Genomic DNA, 15660 nt, shown 5'->3' on the forward strand with positions numbered 1-15660 from the left:
TGAACCTTGGTACGTCTGATGTCGAGGATGGAGAGCTGGCCTCTGTGAAGCCGTCTCAGATACTGGCTTTTGTTAAAGCCCTGAGACTGTATGATGAGTTATAACTCGTTATAACTCAAGAAAGGGGAACACACAATAGATCTATAAGGTCGCGGTGATTAACTCCCCTCCTAAACATTCTACATTCTACAACCATGTAATTACTGACTCTACTCTACATTATATTTTCACACGTTTTAAATAAAATTAAGACGGCACTGATGAACCGGATTTAAGTCAGCCATATTCTAAATTAATACCTCATCGAGCTTCACTTAAATTTGGTTCAAAGGTTCATACTAACCAATTATAGAAGACATCAAGAGCGAAGCCAATCAAAGTCGAAATATTATATAGCTAAAATGAGATTTGAGATAAGATAACGTTGACCCATTATAGAAGATGATCTTCAATCTGTATCTTTTCAAAAGAGCAAGACGTTCCATTTAATGATCTTATTGAAACGTAAGGCAATAGAAAAAAAGTAACTGCCTTTTGTTTGGACAATTTAATGAGGGAACTGTAAAAAATGAAACTGGTAGATAAGAACAAGGGACTTTTACCATTGAAGAGAAACTGAATAAATGAAATGTGGAGATAGAAATCTAGAATTGTCCTGTTTATGGCAATTTTCCTTTCGAAGATTTAAAAAAAATCTTATAGTCACTTTCGTTCTTTTGTTGTAATTTGTAATTTTATTAATAGTTTATCATTATATTCAGCTTTAAGCTTCAACCTCGAAATAATTAGTGCAATAAATTAGTGGTTCCTTCGCAGAGAAATTTATGATTAATTTAAAAGAATAAAAATTTCCCGAATTTATTATTTCAGTCAAATAACTATCTACTCAACGTGTTATTTTTTTGCCAATAATGACATGTATTGACTATTTCCATCCTAAATATCTTGAGAACGGTTACTTGTAGAGACATTTTTTACGTAAAAAACTTCGTAAATTTATATTTTTTTACTCACTAGTTTTATACAGGTACGGACGAAAAGTTATTATTCCTCAAAATAGTTAAAACACATGTAGGTGGCGCCCCCTACAAATAGGAGTCATATTGACATGAAAATCAAATTTCTCATTTGAAAAAACTCCCAGACACCCATTTTCTTCCAAATATCGTCGTTATTTCAGAAATTATTTGCAAAAAATCGAAATAAAAATGAAACTTCTACACCCTGTATCTCCGAAACTAAGCATTTTAAGGCATACATTTATACGAAGTTTTTTATTTATTTTTATCTGCAGAATATGCTGCTGAAGTTTCCGGAATACAGTTCGGACCACCCTGTATTTATTGGTCTATCTTTCTTTGATTATGTGTCTATAACTAACATTTTTATGATTATTACAACAAAAAGTAGGTTAAGCTTAGATTCCAACTATAAAAAAATTGGCCACACTGTAGGTAGCATTTATGATAATTCAATAGACGCTGAATTAGATTAATACTAACACAAAACTAATGTACCGTTGTTCCTCTCAGCAAAGAACTTTGCCATAATGTTTTTTTTTAGTTTCACACAACTGTAACAGACAAAGTGTAATCTTTACAACAAGAGAAAAATTATCTTAAGATTCCCATCTCTTCGAGTCAACGATCTTATAATTGTTACTCTTCAAGCACGATGATGTAAAATAAAATAATTGTAGATATTCAGAACAAAAAATTATATAATATTTAATTATATATATTTCCATGATAACTATTTTATACTATATACTACAAAATTGGATTAAAAATTGGGTAATTAATAATAAATATTTTTTTATCTAGAAACAAATAGTAATAATACTATCAATAACTTAATAAACTCAACATCCCTATTGAGAAATCATATCAATCATTGATTTGTTGCTAAACACATAGAAATCAGTTCAATAGAAGTTTATATTAATAAATAGCGATTGAATTTGGTTATTGAAGAATTATATGTCAACCAATAAATTTTAAAGAGCAAGGACTTATTTTTTTCTATTAGAAGCAAATAAATCTTATTGTATAAAAATGTATCAATCAAATTAACTGTTTAATGTCACAATTTTGCGGGTTCTATGGTTGTTGCTATTTATTATTTATTATTCTTTGTTGGCATTTCTCTATAAGCATAGGTATGTTTCATTAACTTATTGAATAGTCTGTTTAATTTATATATTTGTTACTATTTTTAGATTTAATTATTAGACTATTTAATTAGATTTGGAATGAAAAAACAAAGCAATAAAAAACGAAGAGCAGAAATAATAATGTTGTGGTTTTTATAGTTCAGTTTTCGGCTTGACTGCTTACAATTTTTACATTTTCGATGTGTTTCTCAAATTTATGACCTACTATGTGGTGTAGTATTGTGTGTTGTGTTTATTTATGCGTGATCAACTGACCGCAACTTGGCATATTTTTATTGTGCGGATAGTCGAAAATTGAATACCTACAATTAGTTTATAAAAAGTTCCAAATTGTTATAGAAATTTTAAAAACTGTTTGCATAATTACCATCAAACTATGACATTGTTCAAAAAAAATTAAAGGAGAGTCAATTTTTTAGGTATATTCCTTTGAATAAAAAGATTAAAGTTCCATACTCACTATGCGCTGATGCGTCTATTTGATGTGTCCATGCGTCCATGCACGCATAGTAAGTATGATGCGGTTTGTCGATGCCATTCATTAGTTCTTTACTAAATTCGTCCCTTGTGTTTGTGATATTTCTTTTGATGGTTCGCTCAAAAACCGACATTCTGCCGAACCGCCGCAAACCCCTTCACCACAGTTTTAAGTTTTATCAACGGTTAGTCTTTAGGTAATATTCGGTGTCATCACATCGACGCATTGGCGAATCAAATATTGGCTTAACGAAGGCCCATTTTATTTTGTATAAGGAATTAGACTTCAGTACAATTTCTGAAGTGAGAATAGGACATTATACAGGGTGAGTTTTATATAAGTGCAAATATACAGAAACACGATTATGAGGGTTTTTTTCGCAAAAAAAAAGAAACTGGAAAATTTGATTTTTTTTTGCATTTTTTTATTTTTTAGTTAAAGAACATAATTTATTGATCTTATCTATCTAGTATGGCAACATAGTTAGTAGATTAAATTTACAAGAAAGAAAACCAAGAAAAGATACAGTGATCTCAAAATTTAAGCGTAAAATCATTTTTTTTTTGAAATTTTTAAAGTGAAAAATTCTTTCGTGGAAATTTTAGACCTGTTTGAAAAACGATAAAGAGACAATATTTTTCTTTTATCGAGATCTACCAACACTGAAAATATTTGCACTTATTTAAGATTCATCCTGCACAGTTCACAATTCTGTGAATTGGTGATGATATAATTTGGTTGATACAATATGTTGGCGATTTAATCGGTAATTACCAAAAAACCAAAGTATGGACTGGTTCAAAATACTTCTCAGCCAATTATCTAATTTGTTAAGTCCAAGTGAATTTCAAAATTGATTGGTTTACTGTACCTAACGTGGATTATATAGTTACCAGTGAAGATTATTCCCTTTTTTATCTCGATTTTTGACCGAGATCTACCGCAAGTTCTGAAAAAATATCGTTCCAGATTTACTACCTCTGAAAAAAAAAAAACAATTATAAAATAAATAACATAAAATAAGCTCAGAAAAGCAGAAAAAATTCGCAAAATTTGAGATGAAAATCAAAACTGTCGAAAAAATTGAAACGTCATACAGAACTGTCAAAAATGTATGATTCCGTCTCTAATGTAGGACACATTTAATGTAATCATGTAATGTACAGGGTCAGCATTATACTCCATCCTTAATCTTTTTACTTAAAGATATCGTCGAATCGAATTGACGAATAAAGTATTAGTATTCAACATCCTGAAAATAAACTCTTCTGAAAAAATCTCTCTTTTTTTTCAATGACTCGATGCTATTTTCCCGTTTGTTGTGAACTTTGTGGTCCACCCTGTACATAGATACACATAGGTGCAATATGTGCTTTTATGAATGGACGCTGTAACCTTTATGGCATCGAAGGACGTCACATTATAGGTCTACTTTCTATTTTTGAAGTGTTCTTCTGTATTACATGTGCGAGAGACAACGCATTCTTTCATTACTGTTATGTTCTCCATCGTAATTATGCCATTTACACTCGAGATAATAGCTGAAACAGTTGGCGGGTTTTTGTTCGTTTTCTACTTATTTCTGTTGTTATGCGTATCGGAGTATTATCAATATATTATGCAATATTTTAAATAGTTTAATGAAAATTTAGTACGTAATTTTTTATCATTTTTATTATTTATTTATCACTAGCGTGTACCCGCGACTTCGTTCGCGTCGAATTAATTATTTGTAATGTTGATGATAAAGCAAAACAAGAATTTTCATTAACATACAAACTGGATAAAATTTTCTCACATTTATGTCAGCATGAAAAAAAAACAATATGGCGATATTATTATATAACTTGGTAATATTTGAGGGGTAGTTTCATCTCGTTGGAATTCGACTTTCGAAAAATCCGTTTGCCAAAAATAAGCTTTTTACGTCAAGCAGTTTAAGCAGAATCGTGGTTAATCAATTACTCAACTTTTTGGAACACCCTGTATGATTTTTTAAAAATTTCAAAATATGTAAAAAACAAAATAAATTATGCGTGTCCAAGCGTTTTCCCGAAAGACTAACCGTTTTTTAAATAACAAATATTGTAATATTTGAGGGGCGTTTTCACCCTCTTGGAATTTGAGATTCGAGAAACCCCTCCTTATCGAAGCTCTACACCCCACAGTCAATCCGTTTGCCAAAAATCAGCTTTAAACGTCAAGCAGTTTAAACAGAATCGTGATTACTCAATGGTCATATTTTATGAAACACCCTGTATAAATGTTTAAAAAATCTTAAAATATGTAAAACAACAAAATAAAATATACGTGTTTAAGAGTTTTTCCGAAAACCTCACCGGTTTTTAAATAAAAAATATTCTAATATTTGAGGGGTGGTTTCACCTCCTTAGAATTCGAGTTTCGAAAAATCCCTTCTTACCGAACCTCTACACCCTAAAGTCAATTCGTTTTCCAAAAATCAGCTTTTTACGTCAAGCGCTTTAATCAGGATCGTGATTAATCAATGACCAGATTTTTCGAAACACCCTGTAGCGTGTTTAAGCGTTTTTTTCGGACACTGGGCTGTTTTTTAAATAAAAAATATTGTAATATTTGAGGGGTGGTTTCACCCCCTTGGAACTGGAATTTCGAAAAATCCCGCACTGAATCGGTACCAGTCCGAAGGCGGTGACTCGACTATCGTAGATAGGTAGAGGTAGGAATCTGGCCTCTACAGGCCGAAATGTTTTAGTGGACGCCGGCGCCGTCTATATGTACGATGGTTGCAGTCGCTTTTGCTGGTCGGTCCGATCCGATGCAGTGCGCGCGGAGCTTTACGTTGAGTGGTTTGAGCAGGATCGCGTGATTAATCAGTGAGTCAGTCACTTAACGATTGTTCTGGACTCGTACCTGTTGATTTTTTGCTTGAACAAAACACTTGAGGATAGCGCGCGCTTGGAGGTGTACACTGTGTACTCGGCCGATCTTGTCTCTCTCTCGTCACGCTGCGTATTCGACTACGGCTACGTACCCACTAAGGTTTTTCGGGTAAAGGATGGGAGGAAGGGATAGAATCCAACAAAAATCCAACATTTTCACCTGTTTCTGCCCTGGTGAGTTTCTCTTATAGATTTGTTGGCCACCCATCGTTCTGTAGCCATTTTCGTGACTGCTTTTAAAACGCCGCAGAAGGGTTCTGGGCCTATGAATGGCATTGATGAGATTTGCTTGGCCATTTCATCTGCCTTTTCGTTACCCTTGCGACCCTCGTGTCCTGGTACTCAGACTAACGTAATATTACTACGCTCACATAAAGTATTTAGAGCACACACAATGCCTCACTAGTCTAGAATTGACCTCCGTGGAACTCAGTGGATATCTTAGGTGGAAAATATTCCTTGTTTTGAGCCGTCTGGGTCCTACCAGGTTGCCTCAGCTTGAATCTGAATCCCTTTCTGGTATAGTTATGTCAAATTTGTTGTTAAAACTATACCTTGTAGCTGTTGCATCAAGCGGTAATCCCAATATCTTGTCTGCTTTTAGCTCTTCGCTTAGCTTCTGGTTTTCAGCACTAGGCGTCTGGCTTATGTGCTGCTGACTGTGAATTAACAAGACATTGACAGATGTGGCTTCGCCTTGTATGAAAATATGTAGTGGCGGTAAGTTCAACAAAACTCCTATCGCAACCTTAGAGCGCCCACTTGCAATGTCTTTGTCCACCACACCACATCACCGATCCGTAGGTTATTATGGGTCTTGCAACGCTTGTGTATAACCATAGAGGTCATTTTAGAGTTAAGTCCCCAGTTTCTTCTACACATCCTTCAGCACCTACCTAAAGGGATGGCAGCCTTCTGTGTTGCTTTAATAAAGGTTAGGGCAACACAGTTATCATAATAAAGGAAAGACCAATAGATTTCTAAAAAAGGTTTCTTTAAATGTACGATTTTCCAAGTTCCATGTGGACAATCCGGACTTCCGACTTCTTTTTTTAATAGCACCATTGATTGTGACCTTCAAACAAAGGTGTATATCAATTACTTATTATCGATAATGTGATTTATGATTGGTTTGATAGATTTCAATAATTAATAAAAAATAATTATCATTGCTGTTATGTATTTTTTTTTCTAACCGGGAAAGAACATTGAAACCTGGAAGAAATGATTACGAACCAACATTTTTGTTCTATCTAATGACGGCTATTATACCGAACGCTGTTAATAAATGTAGACAAGCAATTTAAAGGTGGTAAAGAGGTGGACGGTCGCCTTGAGATACTAGCCTGTGTTCCAATTTCTTTGTGTCGATTAGCGAATATAAATTTTTGTTGCTCTGCACAATGTTGTTTCTGTAATCGAGTTCAAATTCCAGCCGAACCATATATTATCTAAACTGGTTTTTAATTTTTACTAAATACAATAATTTCGTGTTTCTTTATTGACAACGTACAGTGTCACAGATAAAGTTCACATCATATAATTATGAGAATTTTTATTTAATGATTTACGTGAAAGAATTTGACTTTGGCGCCAAGTTTTAGCTTATAATTATATTTTTTTCATAGCAACTGTTAGAATTGCCTTATATCTATCAAAAATAATAGATAAAATAGTACTTTAACCGCAAGGGTAGATTAAATGATACTTTAACAGCGAGGATAGGTTAAAAACTTTATTTCTTCTCGCACGTTTTTAAGTGCTTCCATTTTTGAAAATTTTTGTATTCCTTTTCATAAGTTATTCGGGATTTAAATCGAAGTAGTTTGGATATGGCGTTTGTCGCCTCAGCCTGAATATCTGTTTGTAATTTACTTATTTCGTTTTGAGCCATTTCTGACTACTCCAATCAGCAATCGACACAAAAGCACAACAAAAGAGTATTAAAAAATATTTACTCAAAACTGACAGCTAAACAGACAGCTTTATTTATTTGTCAAATTACATAGAAACCAACGCCAACCCAGCGCAATATTTTTTCTACTCGTAATAAATTCCTTGAAATAATAATTTCTGAATATTTTTTAAAACGCAACTCGCTATGGAAAAAGATGTTTTATACACGACGATAAAATTGCATTATCGTAAAATACCATTTTATCTTCTTGTATAAAAAATAACTATTAAAATGGTATATGTATTCAATTTTCTCTGTTTCTCTTGAGTATCTGTCAAATTCTATATTTAAAGTAATAAATAACCTTATTTGTAGATAAAGATTAAGGGAAGAGTATAATGGTAGCCATGTAATCATGCATTAAAGAAAAAATCGACATCATGAACCCTCGTTTTTGGCAGTTTTTTACGTTTCAATCGATACATTTATATTTGATTTTGAAAGTTTGTTTGTGCTTTTCTGAGATTATTTTATGTTATTTTTTATTTCTTTAACATTGGTTTTATTTTTAGAGATAGTAAATCTAAAAGGACATGTCAAAACTTAATAAATTAACAGTGATATATTATTACTAATTCCAGAAAAAGAATGTTGGTTTAAGTAATAAAATTAAATAAGAATACCGGCCTTCGCATTATCTGAAAATGATATATTTGAATCATCGGTCTGCATTGGCATTCCTTTAAACTCTTTTAATTTAATAGACATTTTTCTTGAAATGAGATATCGTTTCCTGTTTATTTATTAACAGTTTTATGTTTCAAAGTATTTACCCACTTACCTACTGCACTACTGTTTGACTACTGCCCATACTGTATTCATAATATGAAGTACACATTATTATTTATATTATAACGTTGCAATTTTTTTATATCTTTTATATTAACTTCATGATAGAATATATATTCCACGATTCCACGATTCCACAAATCCAGCCTTTAATGCTAAAATTGATATTAATCGTTCTTCAAAATTAATGTGTTCTTCAAAAGCAAAAATCTCCGACAAAATAAGGCAATTGAGAACAATCAAAAAAATTGGTCAAGTACGAGTCGGACTCGCGCACGAAGGGTTCCGTACCATTCATTCTATACATTAGACACTATATTATTATAAACTCTTTTTCCGATTTAGCTGAAATTTTGAATGCGCGTATAAGTAATTTAAAAAAAATGAAGAAACACATTACTAAAAATTGTATTAATCAATAATAAATATGTAAAAAGTAAAAATAAATATGTAAAAATATGTAAAAATTAAAAAAAAACGATTAAAAAAAGTCGCCTTGACTAGGATTCGAACCTGCCTTACTTACGGCTCCAACCTCATAGCAGCGTAAAGTCCTAACCCTTTAACCCCGCGGCCACTGTATTCATAATACTTGAAATATTCTATGTAAAATTCTTACTTAAAAGATAACGTTTAGTTAAAGTACTTTTTTATTTATAAACATTTATTTAATTCTGTTTTTAGTATTTGTTCTTATAGCGGCAACATAGATACAATATCTGTGAAAATTTCAACTGTCTAGCTATAACGGTTCATAAGATAGACCTTTGTGACAGACGGACGGACGGACAGCGAAGTCTTAGTAATAGGGTTCCCGTTTTTACCCTTGGGTACGGAACCCCTTGAAACCGTAAAAAATAATCGAAGAAAAGATGCACGTTCAAAACAAAGTGATTTTCATGTTCTTTGCTTTGAACATGAAAATCACACAAAAATACCAAAAGAAAATCTCTGGTATAATAGACAGATTAGGATTTTAATTTTAAATTTAAAAAAGTCAAATAACCCCCTAGATAAAAATACCTATACCCTATATCTCAGAAATTAAGACGTTTAGGACATACATTCATATGAACAAAACATCAGCTCTCAGCCTAGTTTACTCAGTTGCTGAATATTGCGCTCCAGTTTGGCTAAACAGCTGCCACGTAAAGATATATATATATATATATATATATATATATATATATATATATATATATATATATATATATATATATATATATATATATATATATATATATATATATATATATATATATATATATATATATATATATATATATATATATATATATATATATTCAGCGGCTGTTTAAAAAGCACATCTCTACCTTGGCTACCCACTCTGAGTCATATTGCACCTCCCAGTATTCGAAGACAGGAAAGACTCGTTAAGGAATACCAGAAAATATTATCAAATCCCCACCTTCCAGTCCACAACGACTTGCCAGATGCCCGTCTGCGGAGACTGAAGTCTAGATCCCCCCCACTACTATTAGCAGAACAACTTTTGGGAGAAAACTTCAGTATAAATGATAAATGGAGGGAGTACTGGGACTCTCTGAAACCAGATCAAGCAGCTTATGTCATCGACCCTACAGCAGCTCTACCAGGGATGGAGCTGCCCAGCCACGAGTGGAAGGTACTCAACAGGGTAAGAACGTCTCATGGCATATGTCGTGATTCTTTTTATAAATGGGGACTGACCGGATCACCGACTTGTGACTGCGGAGAAGCGAGTGATTTCTTTGAAGCCACAGACACCGTGTTGAACTGGATCAATAGCCTCGATTTTAAAATTTAAGTGTACTGTTTGGAATATGTTTTATGTATAACTTTTTTTTATAAATTTTTAGATTTCCAGTTTTATTTTAACAATTTGTGACAATCTGTTTACATGTTATATTGTGTTTGAATATATACATTTGATGTTGTAATTAAATCCATGTACGCCATACGTTAAATAAATAAATAAATTCATGTGAAGTTTTTCTCTTAGAAAAGTATCCCCTTAAATATTAGCATGTCATTAAGGCACACCCTGTATATTGAACTTTAAAATACTTCAAGAGTTTAAAGTATCCATTTTTTGTGGCTGTATCTCAATAAGTCAACTTGAAGTGAAGAATTTAAATAAAAGTCCATACTTGTCCGTTTTTAACAAACGTTGATGTAATTATCACTTGGAGCATAATATTTACCGGAGACATTAACTTTCTGTTAGGTTAGCGAAAATATATGTCGCTTTCATCGTGGTAAAAATATTTTTTTAATATCCGGGTTAAATAAAGAAAAAACTACTGTTACTGTTGATTTTAAATTAAAAATGTATTTAATAAGAATTTAAATAACAAATTCGGCATACTTAAACCGCCTTTTTACAAAGTCAATATTGTTGAATGACTGTGTCGAGGTATAATTAACTTGCTTATTGTTGTTGATAAGAATCGTATAAAGTAAAATATTTTAAGATAACGTTTGTTTTTTATTACAAAGATATAGAATCTTGACTTGGATTTTAGTGGTTGCACGTGATTTTTTTTTGCTCAATATGAAGGGGTCGCCGGTCGTCTGTGCCGGAAACCCTACGCCTGCGCCTGTTGCTTTCCCAAATAGAAAGTGTCAGTTGCCATCCAGAGCCTCGCAGTGACACATGTGCTCCGCTGTTTCAGAATCTTTATCGCAAAGTCTGCTGCAAAGATTTCCTTAGTATAAGTTGAGCTTGTTTAGGGATCATTTGACAGTCATATGTCCTGTCATTAATAATAATGATAATGCAACCTTCCAAGTTAAATTATGCGATGACCTCAAAACAGAAAAAATACCAATCGGCTAGGGCGTGAGACAAGGAGATACCATCTCTCCCAAATTATTTACACTGGCACTGGAAAATGTCTTCAAGAAATTAGAATGGGAAAATAGAGGTCTAAACATCAATGGGGTACACCTTAGTAATCTTAGGTTCGCGGACGATATTGTCTTGCTGAGCACCGACATTCCAGAACTGAACACCATGCTAAAGGAGCTGAATGACCAATCCCAAAAAATTGGTCTTAAAATGAACTTGAAGAAGACCAAGATAATGAGCAACAATATCCATAACATTACCGTAGACAACGTTTTTATTGAAAACGTAGACCATTATATATATTTAGGTCATAAAATCAAGCTGGGTAAAGAGAAGCAAAATACGGAGATCAAACGCAGGATCCATTTGGCATGGTAGTATTTGGAAATATGAGCGATATTTTCAAGGATAAAAAGGTGCCCATCAACCTAAAAAAAAAACTTACGATAGCTGCATTCTACCTGTGCTTACGTATGGCTTAGAGACTATGGCAATTACCCGAAAAACAGCAGAACAACTACGAGTAGCACAAAGAGCCATGGAAAGAATCATGTTGGGAGTCACCATTAGGAAAAAAATACGGAACACCCACATACGTCAAAAACAAAATTAACAGATGTTGTTAAAATAGTGACAAGTCTGAAGCGGCAATGGATAGGACATGTGGCAAGACAGGATCCAGACCGATGGCCCCAAAAAGTCATTCTATGGAGACCTAGGGGAACAACAAGAAGTGTGGGCCGACCAAAAAAGAGATGGGTTGATGACGTCAGAACGGCGGCAGGAAGACAATGGATAAGATTGGCTAGAGATCGCGAAGCATGGAAAAACCTAGAAGAGGCCTATATCCAACACTGGATGGAACCAGGCTGAGAAAGAAGAAGAAGAAAGATGTCCTGTCAAAAGACCTGTTCTAATCCGCACTTTATTCCTGCTAAGTATTAGCAATTTCTTTGTGGTTTAAATAAATAAATAAATGCCTTTATTGTCAAAAAAATTTTCAATTTGTAGACAAAGGTAAACTAAACAAACAAAGTAAACAAACAAGTTACACAAACAAACAAACAAAAGATAATACAAAACATTATACAAATAATTGTCAGTCTTATTGTTTAAAATAAACATTTATAAATGTTTACAATGTCAAAGAATAAAAAAATAAAAATAACATTCAAAAATATTTAGTTAGTTTATAGTAAATATCAATGACCTTTAATAAATTTATTTCGATGTCCTTAGTAAATATAGCAATAGCAAACATTAGACCAGTGTGTACAAGATCAAATTCGATTATCAAAATATAATTCATTTACAGCGTAGAAAGCCTTGTCTAGTAAATAAGAGTTCAGTGCTTTGCGAAATGAAGAAAATGATGTTATGGATTTGATTTCAAATGGCAGGTGATGTGCATTTTTTTCGAGTTGTATAATATTGAACTTTTAACTCACTCTGAGCGTGGGGTAGGTAGATAAAGATCTTGCTCCGCGTTCCTGAGCGGATAAGTGTGAGATGGCCTTTCTTGAGAAGCTGATACATGCTTACGTATTAGGCAAACGGATGCAAATATAAATAAGGAAGGAAGAGTTAATATTTTTAATTTTTTAAAAAAGTCCTGGCAATGAGTTCTGCTGTTTAGTCCCAGTGAATATCGAACAGCTCTCTTCTGGAGCTTGAAAATGTGGTCAAATTGAGTAGCACAACACGTACCCCAGAATGGAAGGGCATATCTGAGATGCGACTCAAAAAGTGCATAATAAACAGTTCTAGCCACTGACAAGTTAAGCTCCTTAGAAACGGATCTTAATGCAAAACAGGCAGAGCTCATTTTTTTCGACAAAGCTTCGATATGCATGTCCCATTCCATTTCAGAGAATTGTCTTCAACAAGCCCTAAGAATTTTACAGATTTTACGACTTCAATGGTGGTGTTGTACAAAAGGCTGCAGCGAGTTTTTATACGACAAAGCTTTAGTTTTAGAAATGTTGAGACTCAGGAGGTTCGAATCACACCAAGATTTAACGGTGATTAAGTCATTTGATATAATCCGTGTATAAGTGCCGTGACGTCTTTGTTGCTCCAAGTGAAGCTACTGTCGTCCGCAAAAATACATATTTCGCCACTGATGTTTATGTTAGCAATGTCGCTAATAAAAAGAAGAAACAAAATAGGGCCTAGTACTGAGCCTTGTGGTACTCCACATTCTATTGGCTTGCTAGAAGACAACGTGGTATCCACCCTCACAAGTTGACTTCTGTTGCTCAGATATGACTTAAACCATTCGAGAGATGTTCCCCTGAACCCATAGTGCTGCAGTTTATTAGGTCCTAAGAATTAGGTCCTTAGATAAAGACCTTGCTATGCCCTTGTCTCTTTCTCCAATGGACATTCTGATTTTTCCGGATCAATGGTTTTACTCCATTACGGATCATACATTTGGGTATTGTGTGTACTTAATCCGATCACGTTTTCTTGTATTATGGCTTCAAATTAAAAGGTCTTATTGTATTGCATCCCAGACATTCTTGAAATTATTCAATGCATTGCATATTTAACGGCTCTTTAATATTCCGATAATTTTCAAGACATTATGTACGTTCATACGTACCTTATATTTTACGCAATTTTATGCGTAGGTACTAAAAACTGAAAAAGATAAGTTTCATGTATTTTCCATTTGCATCGAAGGCCAGCCAATATGTTGTAAAACCACTCAAAACTAATTAAGAGCGCTAGTGGTTTGTGCTAAAAGAGGTGTTATTTTGTAAAATCACGACGCCATCTCAGATTAGCTGATAAAGCTTATTACTTATTAACAATAAACGGGCTGATGCAAAATATAAAACCAAAAAAAATTCACCAAGAGCGAGTCGGACTTGCATATTTTTCAGTTGCATTATAAAAATAATAATAATAGTCTCTCATATACAGGGTGATCCAAACTGTATTCCGCAAACTTCTGCAGATAAAAATAAGTAAAAAACTTCGTATAAATGTATGTCCTAAAATGCTTAGTTTCAAAGATACAGGGTGTAGAAGTTTCATTTTTATTTCTATTTTTTCCCAAATAATTTCTGAAGTAACGTCAATATTTCGGTGAAAATTGGTGTCTAGGAGTTTTTTGACATGAGAGTTTTGATGAGAGGACACCACCTACATATTTTTTAACTGGTTTGAAGAGTAATAACTTTTCGTCCGTACCTGTATAAAACTACAGAGTAAAAAAAATACATTTACAACGTTTTATACGTAGAAAAGGTCTTCTGGTAAAAATCGCTACGAGTAATGGTTCTCGAGATATTTGGAATTGAAATTATGAATACCTTGAATACCATCTCTCGTTGGATAGACTTATACTACTATACCAATGCGGGTAAACGCTGTCTTTATCTGGGAGACAATATTATACTATTCTTTCTATTTGATAACCTACGAAATAAAAAAATAGAAGATAGAAAAATCGATTAACTATAATTTTTACATAATTTTATACGCTTCATTACTAAATTCCAATCTAGAGATGAATAACTTATAATTAATTATTATTAAAAGGGAAATATCTATATGCATATTAGTCAATTAGCACGCACTATATGGTAAAAAGTGAAAGAGGTTGCCGATTAATCAATTTCTCTTTATTGAATAATGTGTAAACATCGAAAACGAAGATTGTGTGTCTAAATTTCGATTTCATAAGGTTCTTATCATTTTCCTTTTATTTCTATTCATCAATATAATTGTTACTTTTATTCACTATTCCTATATTTAAGTCTTGACAATACCGATTCTATTACAACAGCAAGAAGAAGAAGACACAATTAATTACAAAATGTCTAGAATTTTATTGAAAGAAATTTTTTAATACGCTGATTAAACCGAAATAATTCAAAAACAGTTAGCGCATAGGTATATAGAAAATCTATGGATTTTTGACCTTTAAAAAAAAATATATAGGTTGTTTAATTAAAAAAAAAAAATTATCATGTCAAAAAACTCCCAGACACCAATTTTCATCCAAATATTGACGTTACTTCAGAAATTATTTGCAAAAAATCGAAATAAAAATGAAACTTCTACACCCTGTATCTCGGAAATGAAGCATTTTAGGACATACATTTATATGAACGTTTTTACTTATTTTTATCTGCAGGATGGGCTGCCGAAGTTTCCGGAATACAGTTCGGACCACCCTGTATATCAGATAATTACAACTCTTATGGGCGAAGTCTAGCTTGAGAAAAACAGGCATAACCCAACATACCCCTAGGAACAGTATATTACTTACAATACCGTACATACATAAAAACAAGAAAATGTATCATAGATCAAACAAGAATATAACAATTTAAATAAAATATATAAAAAATAAAATAACAATATATAGATTTTACACTATTTTTTATTCAACAGCGACTGCTTGACATCCCTTCGAAACACTGTTAGTGATTTAGATGAAAAAAAGTTAAAAAATGTGTTATAAAGTGTGACGGAGTT

The 15660-nt window shown here is 32.8% G+C and overlaps 1 protein-coding gene across 2 annotated transcripts in view; it reads left to right on the forward strand.

Moving 5' to 3' along the window:
* Positions 1-15660, forward strand: part of LOC115880976 (flocculation protein FLO11-like) — a 94740-nt gene that overhangs the window by 52952 nt on the left and 26128 nt on the right. The window lies entirely within an intron of this gene.

Source organism: Sitophilus oryzae, unplaced genomic scaffold (genome assembly GCF_002938485.1).
Source record: "Sitophilus oryzae breed Bouriz unplaced genomic scaffold, Soryzae_2.0 scaffold_1107_pilon_pilon, whole genome shotgun sequence".
Taxonomy (NCBI): domain Eukaryota; kingdom Metazoa; phylum Arthropoda; class Insecta; order Coleoptera; family Curculionidae; genus Sitophilus; species Sitophilus oryzae.